Source organism: Aquarana catesbeiana, linkage group LG03, assembly GCF_042186555.1.
Source record: "Aquarana catesbeiana isolate 2022-GZ linkage group LG03, ASM4218655v1, whole genome shotgun sequence".
Taxonomy (NCBI): Eukaryota; Metazoa; Chordata; class Amphibia; order Anura; family Ranidae; genus Aquarana; species Aquarana catesbeiana.
The window spans coordinates 305,933,201-305,956,709 of NC_133326.1; the positions used below are offsets into that span (position 1 = coordinate 305,933,201).

Consider the following 23,509-nt stretch of genomic DNA (forward strand, 5'->3'; position numbering starts at 1 on the left):
TTATAACTATGATGATGATGATTATTATTATTATTATTATTATACAGAATTTATATAAATGCTAACAGTGATTTACAAAGTATGGGAACTCCTTCCATTCCTGGTCATGGGAGTCCCAAGTTTTCCATTTTCTTAACTGCAGGGGAGGAGGCTCCTTTATTGTTGCCTAAGTGACATGGGCACTTCCTATTAGCTGTCCAATGCCAGGGTCCTCTCAGGCTCAAGAAGACTGCAGTGGAATTATGACATTGCAAAGAAGTGACATGTAAGTGTGGGCACTTGCAGCCTGGAGCACTTGATTACTAGTTTGTACACCTGAAAGTGGAGCTGGGGAGGGGCATGGGGGGCAGACTTAGATGAGTATAAACTGTCTTGAAAGGGTATTTTTCACGTCAGACAAAACACAAAAATGAAATTAGACATGTTTTTAAACAGAAGATCTTTTTGCAACGGGCAATGCTAAACAGTGTCTTTCAAGTTAGGTATAAAGTATAAACCATTCTCTTTGAAAGATGTTTATGTCTTTAGATCTAAATGTGCTTATCCAAAATACAATTTGGAAAAAAATTGCTTTGACTAACATCACTTACATAATGAAAAATGAAATTTTAAAATAGAAGCTGCAAAAATAGCAAAATCTCACATAAAAGCTTCTTTATTTGTTTTGAATAAGATATTAGAATACATTAATATTTTAAACTGAAATAATATGATAACCGAGACACTTGCATGGTTTGTTATTTTTATATTTTTTGATGAAGGAGATTCTCAAATACCAAGAAAATTATAAAGAGAAAGTTTAGTTTAACACTGTTGTGTAATGCTGCCTAGAACTAACTTGTAAAGGAATATTAAAAAGTGTAAAGTTGCAGCAGAAAATCCATCTAAATGTGTTAAAGATCCTAGATGATTGCCAGAAGAGAACTAATGTGAAGAAATTGCAATGGTTAGCCATTAAATAATCCAAGGCGCACACCACCAAATTTGTTTTGCAGGATATGTGTCCAAGAAGATAGTAGAAGAATATTAAAGATGTGCACCAGATATTTTTTTTCCCAGCTGCAACATAGAATCAGAGATCATGTAATGATACTATGTTCCTATGTTCCCTGTATGTGATGGGGTGGCACAAATTAGGAGTGTACTGGGAGCATTTATGCACATTAGGAGTCAACAGCTAGTAGAGGTTCTGTACTTAGCAATTCTACTCAACTTTTGTACTAAAATACCATCTGGGCATGGTACCATTGGCTGAGACTGATATTAGGCTGGTATAAGTGAAGTTATGTGCAAGTTTTCACACTTCACCCCTTATGCTGTGTTTTCTATATTTGTGGGTAGATAGTTTTTAAAGCATAGTGGTGACTGATCCACAGTTGCATGTTCATCGCAAACTCTATTTCTGTATTTTTGATGACTATCTGAGACTGTTTTCATTTTATTGCTTAAAGAAATTATTAAAAGCTGCCTACGTGTATTCCGGAATCTCCACCTTTACCATCAGCATGATTTTGCTATTAAATATTCATATACAGTATCATACCCCTTGAAATTTTCCCCATTTTTTCATGTTACAACCAAGAATGTAAATGTATTTTTTTGGGATTTTTTTTTTTTGTGTGATAGACCAACATAAAGTGGCACATAATTGTGAAGTGGAAGGAAAATGATAAATGGTTTTCAGCATTTTTTACAAATAAATATCTGAAAAGTGTGGTGTGCATTTGTATTCAGTCCCCCTGAGTCAATACTTTGTAGAACCACCTTTCGCTGCAATTACAGCTTCAAGTCTTTTTGGGAATGTCTCTACCAACTTTGCACATCTAGAGAGTGAAATTTTTGCCCATTCTTCTTTGCGAAATAGCTCTAGCTCCGTAAGATTGGATGGCGAGCATCTGTGAACATCAATTTTCAGTCTTGCCAAAGATTCTTAATTGGATTTAGGTCTGGACTTTGACTAGGCCATTCTAACACATTAATATGCTTTGATCTAAACAATTCCATTGTAGCTCTGGCTGTATGTTTAAGGTTGTTGTCCTGCTGGAAGGTGAACCTCCACCCCAGTCTCAACTCTTTTGCAGACTCTAACAGGTTTTCTTCTAAGATTGCCCGGGTACAGTGCCTTGCAAAAGTATTCACCCCCTTGGCATTTTTCGTGTTTTGTTGCCTCACAACCTGGAATTAACATGGATTGTTAGAGGATTTGCAACATTTAATTTACAGAACATGCCCACAACTTTGAAGATTTTTTTTTATTGTGAAGAAAACAACAAATAGGACAAAATAACAGAAAAAGTCAATGTGCATAACTATTTACCCCCCTAAAGTCAATACTTTGTTGAGCCACCTTATGCAGCTATCACAGCTCCAAGTCGCTTTGGATAAGTCTCTATGAGCTTGCCACATCTTACCACTGGGATTTTTGCCCATTCCTCCTTGCAAAACTGCTCCAGCTCCTTCAAGTTGGATGGTTTGTGCTTGTGAACAGCAACCTAAGTCTGACCACAGATTTTCTATTGGATTGAGGTCTGGGCTTTTACTAGGCCATTGCAACACATTTACATGTTTCCCCTTAAACCACTCAAGTGTTGCTTTAGCAGTGTGTTTGGGGTCATTGTCCTTCTGTAAGGTGAACCTCTGTTCTAGCCTCAAATCACACACAGAGTGGTACAAGTTTTGCTAAAAAATATCCCTGTATTTAGCACCATCCATCTTTCCCTCAACTCTGACAAGTTTTCCAGTCCCGACTGCTGAAAAACATCCCCACAGCCTGATGCTGCCACCACCATGTTTCACTGTAGGGATGCTGTACTTTGGGTGATGTGATGTGTTGGGTTTGTGCCAGACATAGCGTTTTCTTTGATGGCCAAAAAGTTAAATTTTAGTCTCATCAGACCAGAACACCTTCCTCCATACATTTTTGGAGTCTCCCACATGCCTTTTTGCAAACTCAAAACGTACCATTTTGTTTTTTGCTGAAAGTAATGGCTTTCTTCTGGTCACTCTGTCATAAAGCCCAACTCTATGGAGCATACGGCTTATTGTCATCCTATGTACAGATACTCATAGAAAAAAACACCTGGTACCGAAGGTACGGCGAAGAACCCCTTTAGGGTCATTAATAGACAGATAAAGCCAGTATTATAAAAGTATACATTTTATTACACAATGTCAATATTATACATATACAAACAATACATACAGTGCATAAAAACCATATTTGATACCCTGGTTGACACAGTTGTATAGGAAAATCACCATCCTGTGCAAAGGGCTGGCGGCAATCAATACAGTGTATATAACACCTTACATGTTACGGACTCAAAGTCCTTCTTCAGAGGTTTTATGTTATTGACTCAAATGGGTATAAGGTTTCTACAAAGAGAAAAGGAGTATATAAATATAAATCCATCTTAATACATAGTAATAATTTTAATAACTGTTCAGCTAAATAGCAAACCATGCAACACATGATGAAGACATAAGATGTAGTACATGAATTAGCTTACTTACGTACTTATGTACAGATACAGTCTCTGCTGTGGAACTCTGCAGCTCCTCCAGGGTTACAATAGGTCTCTGTGCTGCCTCTCCGATTAATACCCTCCTTGCCCGGTCCATAAGTTTTGGTGTGCGGCCGTCTCTTGGCAGGTTTGCTGTTGTGCCATGTTCTTTCCATTTGGTTATCATAGATTTGATGGTGCTTCTAGGGATCATCAAAGATTTGGATTTTTTTTATAACCTAATCCTGACTTGTACTTCTCAACAACATTGTCCCTTACTTGTTTGGAGAGTTTCTTGGTTTTCATGGCAGTGTTTGGTTAGAGGTGCCTCTTGCTTAGGTGTTGTAGCCTCTGGGGCCTTTCAAAAAGGTGTGTATATGTAATGACAAATCATGTGACACTTATATTGCACACAGGTGGACATCATTTCACTAATTATGTGACTTCTGAAGGTAATTGGTTGCACCAGAGCTTTTTATGGGCTTCATAGCAAAGGGGGTGAATACATACACACATGCCAATTATCAGTTTTTTATTGCTGAAAAATAGTTTTATGTATATAATTTTCTAATTTTACTTCGCCAAATTAGACTATTGTGTTCTGATCCATCACATATAATTTAGATTAAAAAAACATTGAACTAAAGGCTGTAATGTAACAAAATAGGTAAAAAGCCAAGGGGGGTGAAAACTTTTGCAAAGCACTGCATTTGGATCCATCTATCTTCCCATCAACTCTGACCAGCTTCCCTGTCCCTGCTGAAGAAAAGCATCGCCACAACATGATGCTGTCACCACCATGTTTTACGATGGGGAAGGTGTGTTCAGGGTGATATGCAGTATTAGTTTCCCGCCACACATATCGTTTTGCTTGTAGACCCAAAAAGTTACATATTGGTCTCATCTGACCAGAGCACCCTCTTCCACATATTTGCTGTGTCCCCCACATGGCTTCTAGCAAACTGAAAACAGGACTTCATATGGCTTTCTTTCAACAATGACTTTCTACTTCCACTCTTCCATAAAGGCCAGATTTATGAAGTGCATGACTAATAGTTGTCCTGCGGACAGATTCTCCCACCTGAGCTGTGGATCTCTGCAGCTCCTCCAGAGTTACCGTGGGCCTCTTGGCTGCTTCTCTGATTAGTGTTCTCCTTGCCTAGCCTGTCAGTTTAGGTGGATGGCCATGTCTCGGTAGCAGGCCCGGACTGGCCATAGGGCAGACCGGGCATTTGCCCGGTGGGCTGGGACCTCCAGCTCCATAGCCTGTTGATGATCAGGCCGCACAGCGGGAGGTAAGCGGCGCCCGCGGCCTGGACAGGGTTAACACAGGCCACGGCCGCCGCTCACCCACCGCTATGCGGCCGTGCCTGTGTCATCTCTGGGTTCCGCAATAGCTACAATAGCGGCTGATTGGCTGAGCGGCTGAGCTGTGTGTCTCTCTCACACAAAGCTCAGCCAACGCTGACAGTTCCACTGCTCCTCCTCTTCCTGCCCCTCTACTCTATCTGCCCCGCCCACCCCCCCTGCGTCTGCCCCGCCCACACATCCCTGGGGTGAAGGAAGGAAGATTTAAAAGCTGCAGGCAGCCCGCTCCGGAGCCTCATCCTGGGGTGAGTAAGCTCACCCTCTCTCCTGCCTTCCAATGTGTATATAAAACAAATTTAAGGGGTGTTCTGTGGACTCTGATACAAGAGGGGGACTTTGGTGAGCAGAGACCCCCTTAAATCAGTGTTCCCCTTTACATTAGAGTCCACAGAGCTCCCCCTTACAGTAAGTGGGGGCTCAGTGCGGACTCTGATGTAAGGGGGCTCAGTGCGGACTCTGATGTAAGGGGGCTCAGTGTGGACTCTGATGTAAGGGGGCTCAGTGCGGACTCTGATGTAAGGGGGCTCAGTGCGGACTCTGATGTAAGGGGGCTCAGTGCGGACTCTGATGTAAGGGACCTCTGTATGTACTCTGATGTAAGGGACCTCTGTGCGGACTCTGATGTAAGGGGGCTCAGTGCGGACTCTGATGTAAGGGGGCTCAGTGCGGACTCTGATGTAAGGGGGCTCAGTACGGACTCTGATGTAAGGGGGCTCAGTGCGGACTCTGATGTAAGGGGGCTCAGTGCGGACTCTGATGTAAGGGGGCTCAGTGCGGACTCTGATGTAAGGGGGCTCAGTGCGGACTCTGATGTAAGGGGGCTCAGTGTGGACTCTGATGTAAGGGGGCTCAGTGCAGACTCTGATGTAAAGGGGCTCATTGCGGACTCTGATGTAGGGGGCTCAGTGTGGACTCTGATGTAAAGGGGCTCAGTGCGGACTCTGATGTAAGGGGGCTCAGTGCGGACTCTGATGTAAAGGGGATCAGTGCGGACTCTGATATAAAGGGGCTCAGTGCGGACTCTGATGTAAGGGACCTCTGTATGTACTCTGATGTAAGGGACCTCTGTGCGGACTCTGATGTAAAGGGGCTCAGTGCGGACTCTGATGTAAGGGGGCTGAGTGCGGAATCTGATGTAAAGGGGCTCAGTGCGGACTCTGATGTAAAGGGGCTCAGTGCAGACTCTGATGTAAAGGGGCTCAGTGCAGACTCTGATGTAAGGGGGCTGAGTGCGGAATCTGATGTAAAGGGGCTCAGTGCGGACTCTGATGTAAAGGGGCTCAGTGCAGACTCTGATGTAAGGGGGCTGAGTGCAGAATCTGATGTAAGACACCTCTGTGCGGACTCTGATGTAAGGGGGCTCAGTGTGGACTCTGATGTAAAGGGGCTCAGTGCGGGCTCTGATGTAAAGGGGCTCAGTACGGACTCTGATGTAAGACACCTCTGTGTGGACTCTGATGTAAGGGGGCTCAGTGCGGACTCTGATGTAAAGGGGCTCAGTGCGGAATCTGATGTAAAGGGGCTCAGTGCGGACTCTGATGTAAGGGGGGTCTGTGTGGACTCTGATGTAAGGGGGGTCAGTGCGGACTCTGATGTAAGGGGGGTCTGTGTGGACTCTGATGTAAGGGGGCTCAGTGCGGACTCTGATGTAAAGGGGCTCAGTGCGGAATCTGATGTAAGGGGGCTCAGTGCGGACTCTGATGTAAGGGGGGTCTGTGTGGACTCTGATGTAAGGGACCTCTGTATGTACTCTGATGTAAGGGGGCTCAGTGCGGACTCTGATGTAAGGGGGGTCTGTGCGGACTCTGATGTAAGGGGGGTCTGTGCGGACTCTGATGTAAGGGGGGTCTGTGCGGACTCTGATGTAAGGGGGGTAATCGTTACAGTGCTGTCCCCTTTATATTTATATCAGTGTTCCTGCACATTACAGCGTGGAGGACCGATACACTACCCCCCCCCCCCCGGTCCATGGAAAAATTGGCTGCTCAGTCTAAAATGCCCGTGCCTATTTTTTGTCCCAGTCCGGGCCTGCTCGGTAGGTTTGCAGTTGGGTCATACTCTTTCCATTTTCGGATGATGGATTGAACAGTGCTCCATGAGATGTTGAAAGCTTGGGATATTTTTTTATAACCTAACCCTGCTTTAAACTTCTCCACAACTTTATCCCTGACCTGTCTGGTGTGTGCCTTGGCCTTCATGATGCTGTTTGTTCACTAAGGTTCTCTAAAAAACCTCTAAGGGCTTCACAGCTGTGTTTATACTGAGATTAAATTACACACAGGTGGACTCTATTTACAAACTAGGTAACTTCTGAAGGCAATTGGTTCCACTAGATTTTAGTTAGGGGTATCAGAGTAAAGGGAGCTGAACACAAATGCACGCCACACTTTTCAGCTATTTATTTGTAAAAAAAATTGAAAACCGTTTATCAATTTCCTTCCACTTCACAATTATGTGTCACTTTGTGTTGGTCTATCACATAAAATTCCAATAAAATACATGTACATTTTTGGTTGTAACATGACAAAATGTGGAAAATGTCAAAAGGCATGAATACTTTTATAAGGCACTGTGTCAAATGAATATTTAGTTACAATAAATGATTGTAAATGCTGTGTAATTCTTTGATGAGTAGATCTATGGGGCTGATAATAATAAGTGAAAAGGGAAAGATTAAAGGGATTTTAAACCCTTTAAGTACTTTCAACATCTGCTTTACGCACTTAATGATTAAGCAGCTTCTTTATCTTATAGTCCTTGCCCATGTTCCAGTTTAAGCTGGTGCCATGACTACTGCCCCAGGTATCTCGTTTCAGGGTGGCTCCTTTCCTTTCCAGTGTCCTCTGTATCTTCCCTCGCACACGGGGGCTATAGCTGTGTCTCCCTAAACTGTGTGCATTAATAGAAACACACAGGCCTGTAACCTAAAATGCCAAGGCACACCCCTGCTCCCAATCCTTTCTCCAAGCTAACAGACTGGCTGAAAACTGCACTGTCCTCTGTTAATTCTGTGAGGATCTGAAGTTCATGAAAACAGTACAGTACAGTACTAAAAGTTATAAAGGGAATATTTATTTTATTGGGCTCAGTGTGGTAAATCAAAAAATGCTGTGGGTTCAAAGCTACTTTAAGGGTGCCTTAAGCAAGAAATCAGCTCCCAAGTTTCATGTCCTAACTTGCACTGGATAATTACCAGTTGTGCATTGGCTACTTGATGTAATTTTTATAAATGAATACCATCTCCCCATGTCATTTTTTTATTAGGATATTTATGGTAAACAATTATTCTTAAAACTTAACTCCCAAATAAGCAAAAAAATATCTAAATACAAGATGCATGTGTATTCTTTACTTAAATCTTGGTCTGTTTTGTGGATTTCTTCCTGATCTGTGCAGTAATTCAACATGAAACATTTAGTTTTTGCAGGAGCTTCCTTTTCTAAGGAACAGCCACTGCTGCTCTCTCCTTGTGCAGGGTGACTGGTGTTACATCTGCCTGCTTCTCTAGTTTTCTGCAAGCAGCCTGTAGTGGGTGGGAATGCTGGATTCCCCCACAGCTCTGCTCTCTGCGCAGGCTATGTGCAGCACACTGATGATGTAATTTCCATTTTTACACTGTAATAACTTGTGTCTGGGGTTCAGCTTTGAAAGTGATCATCTCTGGAGTTAGGTAACTCCACAATTAACCCTTTACTCACACAAACAGTAGCTACCACCACATGTTTTAAGGAAAACACTGACCATTCACAGCACCTTCTGTAGCAATTCTGAACTTTAAGAAATATCAGTGACACTTTTCTCCACGCTTAGACAGAAATTTACAGATTTTAATAGACACTAAATTATGGTTTAAAAAAATCAATTATATTCATCTATTGTATGTTTTCTGAACTTAAAAAAATATCTTCTATTGGTCCCAATCTCCTGTAAAGCTCCATATTCCTCTTTTTTGCTGCTGTGATCTGACTTCATGTTAGAGGGTGGCTATGTTCGTTCTCTATGGTTCCACTGTATGTAGGAATGTAGGCATGCTCTCTTGCTCACTCCTGTGATGGCCTAGGGAGTATGGACTACAGGGTGATTGATTAATTGATGCTACTTTACAATTGATGATCCTAAAACAATGGAACTCGGATTTATCTCTGCACATCTCCCACTCTTAGATATTCACTATAATCACATGTTTAGCAATTCTTCAACTTTTACTTGGAGATTAGACCAAGGTATAAAATATGTACACAAACTCTTAACTCTTGATAGTATTAAATCACTCTCCCATCTTCAGGAACATTGGCAACTCCCCAATTCTGAATGCCCTTGTTTGATATGAATCTCTGACTTTATCTGCAAATTCCTTAAAAATATCAAAATTTGCCCAGTTCTCCTGGCCACACTTCAAGACTAGATGTAAAAATAATCCATGTTCAACAGCCCTAGTTTCTCTTTTATATAAAGCCCTAGTCTTCCCCAAAAAATGATTCAAAACCACACTACATCTTTAACTGAGAAAATGATTTAGCAAAATCACTACAAACCTCTGAAAGGACTAAAATTTAGTCTGCAACAGCCCATTGCTCCTTCAATGGCATAGCCCAGGAAAATGCTCACAAGACAGTGGCGGAACTATCAGGGTTGCAAGGGTCCTGACATTCCGCCACCGTGGGGGGAGACCTGCAATTTCTCCTTGAACCTTTGGCCGCCAGTTTACTATGCAGTTGGAACAATTGGCAGCTCTGTGTGCTGCCAGCGGCATCTCCCTCTGCTCCTCGAGTGAGTAGTTCAGCAATTGGAGGGAGAGGGGCCTCTGACCTAGGCAGGTACAGGTTCAGTGCACAGGCAAAGTGACTCACTTGTGTACTGAAGCCGGAGCCTGTCCAGGTAAGAGGCCCCTCCCCTCTCCACTGCTTAGCTGAACTGCAGGCCTGAGGAGCAGAGGGTGATGCTGTGGGCACCACAGGGCTGCCGACCGCCCCCTCCTCCCCCACTGCATATTGAACTGCTGGCTGGAGGGGCAAAGGGAAATGTAAAGAACTGCCAATCGATGTGTAGCAGAGGTGAGTGGCCATGGAGTGACCAGAGTACCTAACGTACACTGCTGTGTGTGTTGGGGGGGTTTAAATAGATATGTTGTGGGTTGAAGGTGTGCTGGGGGGGTTGGAGGTACAGAGATGTGTTAGGAGTGTGGGGGCATGTGTGGAAACATGTTCCTTTTAAGTGGGTTCAGATGCCAGGAGACAAAGGCGAACATTTTGGTCATGTGACCGCCGTGATTGGCTGTCACAGCGGTCACATGATCGGAAAGCTCCTGATCGCAAGTAGCGATTAGGAGCTTTTTCGTTACCCACTGGTAACTGTGCCAGGAGCACACAGGTTGCGTGTTCTCGGCACAGCTTTGTTGACATTTTAGTACACATATATGTGGCCTCTCGACGTTAAGGCCCACCCGCTGAGAGGCCGCATATATATATGTATGGCTGGCACAAAGGTGTCGATACGTTCTCTGCCTAAAATGGCTAACTGAACATATAGCAAAAAAAAGGTGTCCCTAAAAATTTTTTGAAAAGGTTGGCAAATATGCAGAACATTTGAAAGAGTCCTGCTGCGAGACCATGATAAAGGGCTCCACAATGGGAGTAAACGACCTTGAAATCAGTGGAAAAGGGCACCGGGATGAGTGGCAAGGGCCCTGGGATGGGGCCGGGAGCCTGTCATGGTTTCTTGCATCTGGGCCACTTTAGTTTATTGTTATGTCTCTGTCACAAAATTGTATTTGGCTTGTATATGATGCCGGTGCAACTAGCTAAAATTACACCTTCTGTTTCCACCTTGTACTGTTGAGGTTGCAATTCCCCCTGGCAGACTATTTCATATTTGGTGGCAATGTCCCATAGTTCAACAATTATGGATGCGGATATAATTTAGTACGCCTCATCTTTACAAAACCTCTCTGGCTTTACCAAATAAAAATAAAAAATGATATCCTCCATATTCCTAGCCACACATCAGGTTATTGTAAAAGCTTGTGTGAGCTTTTCTTGAGTTTTATAGAAGCGAAACAATATTGAGCATTACGCTTTAAAATGTTCTTATAAGTCCCATGGTTGAATTACAACAGTAATCTCAACCTTGCCCATTCCTTCCTCTCTGTATAATACATTAAAAATTGTACACAGATGTGATACCTGGTCAGGAGAACTCCGCTCTCACTGTCTCTTCTTTCCCCCCACACCGCCCCTTCCTTCTCTCTTTCTACTCTCTTAGAGCTTTATTTTATTTTTCTTCTCTGCTTTTATATCTCCCATGTACAGCTTGCTCAATACTTCCCATAACTCACCTCAGAGGCAATTTTCCTACTCCTACTCAACCAATGAATGCGAATGAACTTGAATGAATAAAAGCAGGAACACCAATACCCCTTCTCTTTTGTTAAAATTTTTAGCTATGTTATACCGATAGCTTTTCCCTTTATTATATACTTCTCAGTATTTATACAATGTGCAAGCAATTAAGTCCCTCTTTCTACAATTACCACTTAAACATATTTGTTGTATATTTTATTTGCACTTTTGTGTAACCTTTTACTATTAATATTTATTTGAATTACTTTATAGCAGATTGAATGCATGTGCTTATTATGGAATTAAGTTCTGTTAAACCCAATAAAAATCTTGTAAAATAAAATGATATCATGAAAAATAGTACAGGGCCATAAAGTAGAGTATGTGTATGAAATATTTTTGGAGAATACAAATATTATTTAGTGTCACTTTAAAATATGGTAGGTATGCCTCACTGAGGCAAGTATTCTTTCATTTCTGGTTACAGCATTTGGAGAGGTTAGCGCTTAGACTTAGGTAAGCCTGCATCATCTGCCAGGTTGACCTGCTGCCGAACTTATTCAGGTGGTCAATGGGAGCCTGTTTACTGCTGTAGCTATTGGCCCATGAGCCTGACCTCTGACCATGACAACATCCTTGCTCTGGCTGGTTCCAGAGCCAGTGAAGAAAGGATCAGCATGTCATCCATGGAGGAATTGTCATCCATGGCTGAGTTTGGCAGGCTAGCAAATGGTGTGTGCAAAGTTCAGCCAGGAAGCTGCTGGGTAGATGTGAAGAGAGCTGCTGTAGCTTAGGGAGCTGGAGCACAAGTAGTCCAGCTTGTACGGTGGCTTCTGGGTGTCCTCAGTCCGCTTGGCAACACTCAGGTCCAATCAGCAATGATGGCACTCTGTACAAGGGGCGTGGTTACACATTTTTGGGCCACACCCCCTTGTCAAACCATAGGGAAGTTTCCCTAAGGTTTGACAAAGGGGCAGAGCCCTGTTGTAATATGCCCAAAACATGCTCTGCCATTTCAGTATACAAGATGGCTTAAATCTGCAATTAAAAAGAATGCTTAGAGGGGGACTGGCCTGCAGCGGAGCCGGATGGTCGCATAATCCCGGAGCTCCATCTTCACAGGGACCAAGGGGCACACAGCAGCCTTTCCAAGGCACCTTTCCACCCCGTTTTCATGGCGGATCAGACCGGGACACCACCGGGAACATGCCCCATAAACGGCACAATGATAGACACCCGCAGTGTCTGACAGACTTTTACTCCCTGAAAGACACAGGAGGTAAGCAAGATGGCGCTGAGGCCTATGTTCCTCCAGCAGCCTCGAGTACAAATAAGACAACAAAAAAGTCACTCTCCCAAAACGACATCACCTAGCAGCCAACACTCCTATCCCCCTACCCTTTCATCAAATAGCCCAGCTAAGTCCAGACCCAGGCTAGATGGCATTGGATTGACTCCGACAAGGAGCCCAGCACCAGACTCAGGGGAAGACACACAGAACCAACCTGTACTTGGTACAGTGCTGAAAGACATGCTACTGTCTTTAAGGAGCACGATCCAAGCAGATATGGCCTCATGTATGAACAGATTCAATAGAGATATCCAAGCAATGGGGGATAGGGTGAACCACATTGAGGTTAAGATGGGAGAATACGCTGACACCATAAACAATCTTGTTGATGCCTATGAGGAAAAGGAAGGGGAGAATGAATGGATTAAGGCAAAGTTAGCGGATATGGAAGATAGGTCGAGGAGAAAAACCTGAAAATAAGAGGGATACCAGAATCAGTACAGCAAACCGACCTAGGCCCCCATGCCGCGACCTTATTTAAAAATCTTACACCGAGCCTCACTGACTTAGATGTCACGATAGACAGGATCCATCGCCTGCCAAAACCATCTCACCTGTCTGACCACATTCCAAGAGATGTACTCCTATGTCTACATTTCTTCCACGTGAAAGAAAATCTAATGTCGTGTATGCGGAAACCGGATCAAATCCCATTACACTATCAAAACTTACAATTCTTTGTGGACCTCTCGCAATACACTCTCCAAAAACAGAAAAATCTAAATACAGTGACCAAAGTGTTGAGGAACCATAAAATTCCTTACAAATGGGGATACCCGACAAAAATGACTGTGACCAGAGAAAATCACACTTATGTGATATCCTCCTTGGATAAAGGAATTGCTCCCCTGCAGGAATGGGGTATTCTCCCAGAACCACATGATAATAACCCCACTACCAGCACACCGTGCCAAGTTGAACGTGAGTGGAAGGAAGTTACTGTCAAAAATGCAAAATCACATTTGTGAATTAGACCGGAGGGTTCCTTTTTAGCTCCCTAGTCACTGTTGCAGCGAAGTCAGGGATTGTCAGGCTGAACGAAACCCCCCCCACTATAAGCTAGCAGCAGTTAGCTGCCCATAGGTGCCCTGCACCTGTTCTAACCGTTGCACCATGTTAGGTGTATACTTGTTTTATTGTTTTTCTTGTTTTCTTTTTCCATTTTTCTTTTCTACTTCCCAGGATGTTGATGGATCCAAGCTGCTGACAGGAACATTTCAACACAGATCGGCTACAAACACAAACAACCAAGGTGGGACTTTCCTTCGGGCACCTTATGGAGGTATGGTCAGTAATCGCATTATATACAATGAGCACATTACCAAGTTTATTTATGATTGATATAATTTACAAATCTCAACAAAGGATTCTTACAGAGCCCTAACAATCACATTTCCTGCTAAAGATGGCACTTAACCTTTTCATGACTAAGCCTATTTTTGAAATTTGGTGTTTACAAGTTAAAATCCATATTTTTTGCTAGCATTATATATATATTTTTTAGCAGAGAATCTAGAGAATAGAATGGCTATTGTTGCAATATTTTATGTCACGCGGTATTTGTGCAACTTTTTGGGAAAAGGGACACTTTCATGAATTTTAAAAAACCAAACAGTAAAGTTACCTCAATTTTTATGTAGAATGTGAAAGATGATGTTACGCCGAGTAAATAGATACCAAACATGTCACCCTTTATAATTGCACGCACTCGTGGAATGGCGACAAACTACGGTACCTAAAAAACTCCATAGGCAACGCTTTAAATTTTTTTTTACGGTTACCAGGTTAGAGTTACAGAGGAGGTCCAGTGCTAGAATTATTGCTCTCACTCTGACGATCACGGAGATACCTCACATGTGTGATTTGAATACCATTTACATATGCGGACGCTACTTCCATATGCGTTTTCTTTGCTGCGCGAGGTCGCGGGGATGGGGGCGTGTTAAAAATATTTTCTTATTTATCATATATTTATAAATTGTGTTTTTTTTTTTTTAAATTTGATCACTTTTATTGCTGTCACATGGAATGTAACATCCCTTGTGCCAGTAATAGGTGGTGACAGGTACTCTTTATGGAGTGATCGGGGGTCTGCACTTCAAAGTATTCAGATCGCCGAAAATGGCAATTCTGAATACTCTATATTTTTTTTTAAACCGGGGCCATTGGCAGCCGAGTAAACGGAAAGTGACGTCATGACGTCGCTTCCGTGTTTACGATTAGGGGGCTGGAACGAAGCTGGAGGCGGCCAAATGGTCATTGGGCCTCCTGATGTAACGGGAGGCCGGTAAGAGCGGCAGGAGGTGGAGGGGGGGAGTCCCCTCCCACTCCTCCGGTATAACAGCCGAGCGGCTTTTAGCTGCATCGGTTGTTATAACTGGATAGCCGATCTCCGGCTCTAAAAAACAGTGCCAGGATAATGCTTGCAGCTGCGGGCATTATCCCGGTATAACCCCGGAAAGCCGAGTAAGCACATCTGCGTACGCTCGGCGGGAAGGGGTTAATATTATATCCATCAATGCTAAAGGGCTCAACCACCCAGAAAAACATAAGTCTCTCTGGAAGGAAGCTCTTCTGCATAATAGTGACATAATTTGCGCACAAGAGACTCATTTCAATTCATCAGCTCCTCCTAAATGCACACATAAGAATTATCCTTTTATCTTCACTGCCAACGCAGACTCAAAAACCAAGGGAGTTCTTATAGCCATCAGAGACACAATAGCATTCAAGCTACATGAAGAAGTAAAATATCCACAAGGCAGATTCCTAATACTTACCTGTGACCTAAACTCGACCACCTACACAATTGTCACAGTGTACGCCCCCAACAAACATCAGGTTCATTTCTTCAACAAACTAATGAAAAAGATCAACACCCACCTCAAAGGCCTGTTGGTGATATGTGGAGACTTTAATGTTATCCCAGATCCATTAATGGATACTACGCCCCAACCAAAGCATCATGCTTCTACGCTACTCCCTTCTATGCACAATCATAATCTCTATGACGCAAGGCGATGCCTACACGTTGGTGAAAAGGATTTCACCTACTTCTCTCCACCTCACCAAGTCTATGCCAGGATTGACCTCTTCTTAATAGATCAACAAGTCCTACTCCATTTCTACCAACATCAATATGGTAACTTGGTCTGACCATGCCTCCATTGTCTTATCTATAGCAGACTTGTCATCTACCAAACAGAAACCAATATGGTGATTAAACCCTTTTTTTTATTAAAACAGGAAGAATCAAAGACAATCCTCCGTACTCGCTTAGAAGAGTTTTTTCTACAAATGTGGGCTCGGTTCCAGACCCCTTAATTCTATGGAACGCTCACAAGGCGTTCTTGAGGGGCATATTGGTACAATTGGGAGCTAGAGCAAAGAGGCAGAGGCAAAAGCGGCTAGAAGATATTACAAAAGAGATTTCAATTATAGAAGCCCAAAATAAAATGACAACTACACCAACTCTATCCAAAAAATTAACGCAACTTAGGCATGACCTTAGACTGTTATTACTAGATAATTTTGAGAAAGCTTCTCGACGACTAAAAATGAACTATTATGTGCATGGTAATAGAGCTGGTAAACTCTTAGCGCAGAACCTTAGAGGACATAGATATAGAACTAAAATACCCCATATACTGTAATTCACCCAGGCACCAAACAAAAAGAATACCACTCGCAAAAGATAGCAGACACTTTTAGTTTCTACTATGGAGCTTTGTATAACTTAAAAGATGACCCTGGCACACTACAACCTGACCCTGAAGCTATTGACAAATTCCTTAGCAAGATAGACATACCTAAACTGTCATATGACCAGCTCCAATCTCTAAACCAACATTTTACAATACCAGAAATCCACAATGCTATAAAATCCCTCCCTTCTAATAAATCTCCAGGGCCTGATGGCTTCAGCGGGGAATATTACAGGGAATTTATGACTCTCCTATCCCCACACTTGCTCCAAATTTTTGATTCTGCCGCTGCCTCTGCCTCTTTTCCTCCTGAAATGTTGGAGGCATTGATTGTTACTTTGCCAAAACTAGGGAAGGATCCAGATACACCTGCAAACTTTAGACCAATCTCGCTCTTAAACATTGATTTAAAGCTTTATGCAAAGCTGGTAGCTGTACGCCTCGTCACCATTCTACCTAAACTCATTAACCCTGATCAAATGGGTTTTACCCAAAACAGGCAAACCGTGGATGCTACCCGTAGACTTGTGAATATCATCCACATGGCGGAACTACAGAAAAGGCCTTGCTTCTAACGGACGCAGAGAAGGCCTTTGACCTAATACACTGGCTATACTTGGCCAAGGTATTGCGATCATTTGGATTTGATGGTAGCATCTTTATAGCTATAATGGCTTTGTACTCCAGGCCGTCAGCTAGAGTATATATATCCGGAGTTCTGTCCACACCTTTTACTATATCAAATGGAACTAGACAGGGGTGCCCATTATGACCCCTAATTTTTAACCTCCTGATGGAACCCCTGGCTATTTTTATTAGAACTCACCCTGATATTAAGGGCTTCCCAGCAGGTGACGGGGTACACACTATCAGCTTATTCGCAGACGACATAATTCTAATTTTGATTGTATTTCTTATATTCATTTTTTTGCAGCCTGTCTCAAATCTACGCAGGAGATATTGAGAAATTTCGAGATATGTGTAAGCCCATGTATTAATATAGGAAAAAAAGGGGGAACTTGCCATTCAGCATAATATTGTTACTTGTTTTAAATTAGTAGCCAAATACAGACCAAGTGTTTTAACACATATAACATTAGGTTACATAGTAGGTGAGGTTGAAAAAAGACACAAGTCCATCAAGTCCAACCTATGTGTGTGATTATGTGTCAGTATTACATTACATATCCGTGTATATTGCGGTCATTCAGGTGATTATCTAATAGTTTCTTGAAGCTATCAATGCTCCCCGCTGAGACCACCGCCTGTGGAAGGGAATTCCACATCCTTGCCGCTCTTACAGTAAAGAACCCTCTACGTAGTTTAAGGTTAAACCTCTTTTCTTCTAATTGTAATGAGTGGCCACGAGTCTTATTAAACTCTCTTCTGCGAAAAAGTTTTATCCCTATTGTGGGGTCACCAGTACAGTATTTGTAAATTGAAATCATATCCCCTCTCAAGCGTCTCTTCTCCAGAGAGAATAAGTTCAGTGCTCGCAACCTTTCCTCATAACTAAGATCCTCCAGACCCTTTATTAGCTTTGTTGCCCTTCTTTGTACTCGCTCCATTTCCAGTACGTCCCTCCTGAGGACTGGTGCCCAGAACTGGACAGCATACTCCAGGTGCGGGCGGACCAGAGTCTTGTAGAGCGGGAGAATTATCGTTTTATCTCTGCAGTTGATCCCCCTTTTAATGCATGCCAATATTCTGTTTGCTTTATTAGCAGCAGCTTGGCATTGCATGCCATTGCTGAGCCTATCATCCACTAGGACCCCCAAGTCCTTTTCCATCCTAGATTCCCCCAGAGGTTCTCCCCCCAGTGTATAGATTGCATTCATATTTTTGACACCCAAATGCATTATTTTACATTTTTCTACATTGAACCTCATTTGCCATGTAGTCGCCCACCCCATTAATTTGTTCAGGTCTTTTTGCAAGATTTCCACATCCTGCGGAGAAGTTATTGCCCTGCTTAGCTTAGTATCGTCTGCAAATACAGAGATGGAACTGTTTATCCCATCCTCCAGGTTGTTTATGAACAAATTAAATAGGATTGGTCCCAGCAAAGAACCCTGGGGGACCCCACTACCCACCCCTGACCATTCTGAGTACTCCCCATTTATCACCACCCTCTGAACACGCCCTTGTAGCCAGTTTTCAATCCATGTACTCACCCTATGGTCCATGCCAACGCACCTTATTTTGTACAGTAAACGTTTATGGGGAACTGTGTCAAATGCTTTTGCAAAATCCAGATACACCACGTCTACGGGCCTTCCTTTATCTAGATGGCAACTCACCTCCTCATAGAAGGTTAATAGATTGTTTTGGCAAGAACGATTCTTCATGAATCCATGCTGATTACTGCTAATGATATCATTCTTATTACTAAAATCTTGTATATAGTCCCTTATCATCCCCTCCAAGAGTTTACATACTATTGATGTTAGGCTAACTGGTCTGTAATTCCCAGGGATGTTTTTTGGGCCCTTTTTAAATATTGGTGCTACATTGGCTTTTCTCCAATCAGCTGGTACCATTCCAGTCAATAGACTGTCTGTAAAAATTAGGAACAACGGTCTGGCAATCACCTGACTGAGTTCCCTAAGTACCCTCGGATGCAAGCCATCTGGTCCCGGTGATTTATTAATGTTAAGTTTCTCAAGTCTAATTTTAATTCCGTCCTCTGTTAACCATGTAGGTGCTTCCTGTGTTGTGTCATGAGGATAAACACTGCAGTTTTGGTTACTGAAGCCCCCCGATTCACTCGTGAAGACTGAAGAGAAGAATAAATTCAATACCTCTGCCATCTCCCCATCCTTTGTAACCAGATGGTCTGTCCTCCCTTTTTTACTGTTTACATATTTAAAGAATTTCTTGGGATTTTTTTTGCTCTCCTCCGCTATGTGTCTTTCATGTTCTATCTTAGCCATCCTAATTGCACCCTTACATTTCTTATTGCATTCTTTATAAATTCTGAATGCTGTGGATGATCCCTCAACCTTGTATTTTTTGAAGGCCTTCTCCTTTGCTTTTATATGCATTTTTACATTGGAGTTAAGCCATCCAGGATGTTTGTTCGCTCTTTTAAATTTATTACCCAATGGGATACACTGGCTAATGCCCTTATTTAATATGCTCTTAAAGCAAACCCATCTCTCCTCTGTATTCTTTGTTCCTAATATTTTATCCCAATTTATGCCTTTTAGCAAGGTTTGTAGTTTAGGGAAGTTGGCTCTTTTGAAATTCAGTGTCTTTGTGTTCCCTTCATGTCTCCTATTTGTGTGATTTATACTGAAACTAATTGACCTGTGATCGCTGTTACCTAAATTGCCCTACATTGCCATCTTTGTTCTGATAATTCAATAATAAAGGTTGGAACAGAAAGGTAAGAGTTAAGAAGTTAACCCGAACATAGCTTAAATGTAAGAAGTATTGTATAGCAGAGTTTCGGAGTGTGTATGTGTGCAGGGCACAAACAACTGGTATCACTGGTAGCATTTTTTGAAACTCGTGAACTACTGGAGAATTACTGGTTATTAGGTAAGGGAAAGTTGTTAATAGAGAGAAATGCTTAATTTTATATGTATGTGAATTTTTGTCTTGTCTTGGAATTCCAATTTAGAGTATAAGTTGTTTTTTCTGCTGAATGCAAATGGTTTGTTAGGTAGTTGATATGTGTCCTATGATCCTTCAAGTAAAAAAAAAGGGGATCAAACCGCCGACCGTTTCTTCGCCACCACTTTTGCATTACAAATTCAGTGAGTCCGAGAGACTTGCTGAGGTGGAGAGTGAATGTTAAAGAAGGATTTGATTCAGAAAAGTTATCTATAAAAAGACATACTTATTGTTAAAATGTTGCAACTATTGTCAGTCTATTCATGAAATGTGTTGGGCACATATTAAACCCATGCCCATAGTTAATTGGGAACACTAAAAGGGGAATGTGACACGTCACTGATAAATTACATGTATGCGCTGGTAACAAATGTTGTTTTTTTTGAGGAATCTGATCAGATACAAATTTTTAAGAATAGCATTTCAATTCATGTATAAGGTATTTTGATTATTTCAGCTAGAGTCTAATTTTAACCAGTTGCCGACCGCCGCACGACGATGTACGTCGACAGAGCGGCACGGGCAGGCAAAAGGGCTTACCTGTATGTCCTTGCCTGCCCGCGGGTGGGGGGTCCGATCGGACCCCCCCCCGGTGCCAGCGGCGGTCGGATCGAGGTCAGGGTCGATCAAAGGTGAGGGGGAGGCCACTCATTCGTGGCTCCCCCCTCGCGATCGCTCCTGGCCAATGACAAGCTTCCTCGGCTTCTGTGAATGTAAACAGAAGCGGAGGAAGTGATGTCATCTCTCCTCGAGCCGGTCTTTTCGTCCTGCGCAGAGGAGAGAAGACATCCAAGTAAGTGCACCAACACTACACTAACAGTAGAACACGCAGGCACACTTGTCACCCCCCTGTCACCCCCCAGTCACCCCCTGATCACCCCCCTGTACCCCCTGTCACTCTGACACCAATAGCAGGTTTTTTTTTTTCTGATTTATTGCATTGGTGTCAGTTTGTGTCAGTTACAAGTGTTAGGGCAGTTAGGTTAGCCCCCTTTAGGTCTAGGGTACCCCCCATTAGGTCCAGGGTACACCCCTAACCCCCCTAATAAAGTTTTAACCCCGTGATCACCCCCCGTCGCCAGTGTCACTAAGCGATCGTTTTCTTGATCGCTGTATTAGTGACACAGGTGACGCTAGTTAGGGAGGTAAGTATATAGGTTTGCTGTCAGTGTTTTATAGCGACAGGGACCCCCATATACTACCTACTAAAGGTTTTAACCCCTTGATTGCCCCCTAGTTAACCCTTTCACCAGTGATCACCATATAATTGTTACGGGTGACGCTGGTTAGTTGGTTTGTTTTTTGTAGTTTATTGTAGTTTATTACAGTTTTAGGGGAACCCGCCGTTTATTACCTTATAAAGGTTTAACCCCCTAATTGCCCGGCGGTGATAGAAGTTAAGTTTTTAGGATCAGATAAGGTCTGCGTCGCCCCAGGCAGCGTCAGGTTAGCGCCAGTACCGCTAACACCCACGCATGCAGCATACACCTCCCTTAGTGCTATAGTATCTGAACGGATCGATATCTGATCCGATCAGATCTATACTCCCCAGCAGTTTAGGGTCCCCCAAAAAAACGCAGTGTTAGCAGGATCAGCCCAGATACCTGCTAGCACCTGCGTTTTGCTCCTCGGCCCAGCCCAGCCCAGCCCAGCCCACCCAAGTGCAGTATCGATCGATAACTGTCACAAAACACTAAGCACACATAACTGCAGCGTTCGCAGAGTCAGGCCTGATCCCTGCGATCGCTAACAGTTTTTTGGTAGCGCTTTGAATCAGTCGCTGACAGTCAGGAGCTTTTTTGCCTGTGAGTCTCACTAGTGTACCCCTAAATTTAGAGCCCAAAATGGCAAATCGAAGGTACACTAGTGAAGAGGCCTACACGTTTCTGAGCATGACAGATAGTGAAGAGGAAGTCACTCATCTGTCAAGTTCAAGCTCAGAATACGAACCTGTAGAGGACAGCGGCTCCATGACAGATAGCTCTGACGACGGAGTTGTGGTCCCTGCTAGGGTCAGGCGTACCAGACCCCGAACTTCTTCTTCTGTCCTTGAAGTGCAAGAACCGCAGGGCTCTCGTATGGAGCAGAGAAATACTAGTGCCGCTACTCCTGGTGAACTGGCAAGCACCAGCGGCCTAGTACACCCTGGTCGTACATCCAGCACTGCAGTATCACGTGGTGACGTGGCGAGTCCCATAAGTGCAGTTCAAGCTGGCGAGGTGGCAAGCACAACTAGTGTCCCGCTGCCACCAAGAAGACAAAGACAGGCCCGTCGTGCCCATAGTGCCCTTCCTGCTGCATTCGCCAATCCGAATTGGGTACCCACCACTTCTGCAGCACCCGTACTTCCCCCTTTCACTGGCCAACCCGGAATTCAGGTGGAAACAGTTGACTTTATGCCACTGGATTTTTATTCACTGTTTTTCACCGAAGATCTCTATAGATCTATTGTGGACCAAAGCAATTTGTACGCTGGTCAACACATCGCTGCTAATCCCCAGTCCTCCCTTGCCAGAGATTGGAGACCAATTACGGTCTCCGAATTTAAGATCTTTCTGGGCCTTTCCCTGAACATGGGCATAACCAAAAAGAGTGAGTTGCGGTCATATTGGTCCACTGACCCAATTCACCATATGCCCGTGTTCTCTGCTTCAATGGCCAGGGCACGATACGAGCAGATTTTGCGGTTCATGCACTTCAACGACAATGAACTCTGTCGTCCTCGTGGAGACCCTGCATACGATCGGCTCTACAAAATTCGGCCCCTCGTAAACCACTTCAACCAACGTTTTGCAGACTTGTTTACTCCCCATCAAGTTGTCTGCGTTGATGAGTCCCTGATTAAGTTTTCTGGCCGCTTGTCCTTCAAACAGTACCTTCCCAGCAAGCGTGCCAGATACGGGGTCAAGATATATAAGCTCTGTGACAGGGCCACAGGCTATACATGTAGATTTATGGTTTACGAGGGCAAAGATAGTCACGTAGAGCCGATCAACTGCCCTGACTACATAGGAAGCGCTGGCAAGATAGTGTGGGACTTGGTGTCACCCTTATTCGGAAAGGGGTACCACTTGTACGTGGACAATTATTATACGAGCGTGCCACTTTTTAGTCACTTGTTTGATCAGCAGATTGGAGCATGTGGCACTGTGCGACCTAATCACCGGGGCTTTCCCCAGCGGCTTGTAGAGTCCCGTCTTAGGCTGGGGGAGAGAGCCTGCTTGAAGTATAATAATTTGCTCGCTATGAAGTGGAGGGATAAGAAGAATGTTTTCGTTCTCACCTCCCTTCATGCAGACACGACGACCCAAATTACTACGGCGACTGATGTTGTGGAGAAACCCCTCTGTGTCCACGAATACAACCTTAATATGGGAGGGGTGGACCTCAACGACCAGTTGTTGGCGCCGTACCTAATTGCCCGTAAGGCCAGACGCTGGTACAAAAAAGTGTCTGTTTATTTATTTCAATTGGCTTTGCTGAACGCTCATGTGCTATACAGAGCTTCAGGACGGACTGGATCCTTCCTTAAATTCCAGGAAGAGATCGTCAGAGCCCTTCTGTTTCCAGACGGTGCTCCACCTCACCTTCCCAATCCAAATGCAGTAGGCCGGCTGCATGAGAGGC

At 43.5% G+C, this 23,509-nt stretch overlaps 1 protein-coding gene across 1 annotated transcript in view; it reads right to left on the bottom strand.

The window, feature by feature from the left end:
- LOC141133958 (dynein axonemal heavy chain 3-like) overlaps positions 1–23,509 on the bottom strand; it is a 3,453,856-nt gene that overhangs the window by 568,126 nt on the left and 2,862,221 nt on the right. The window lies entirely within an intron of this gene.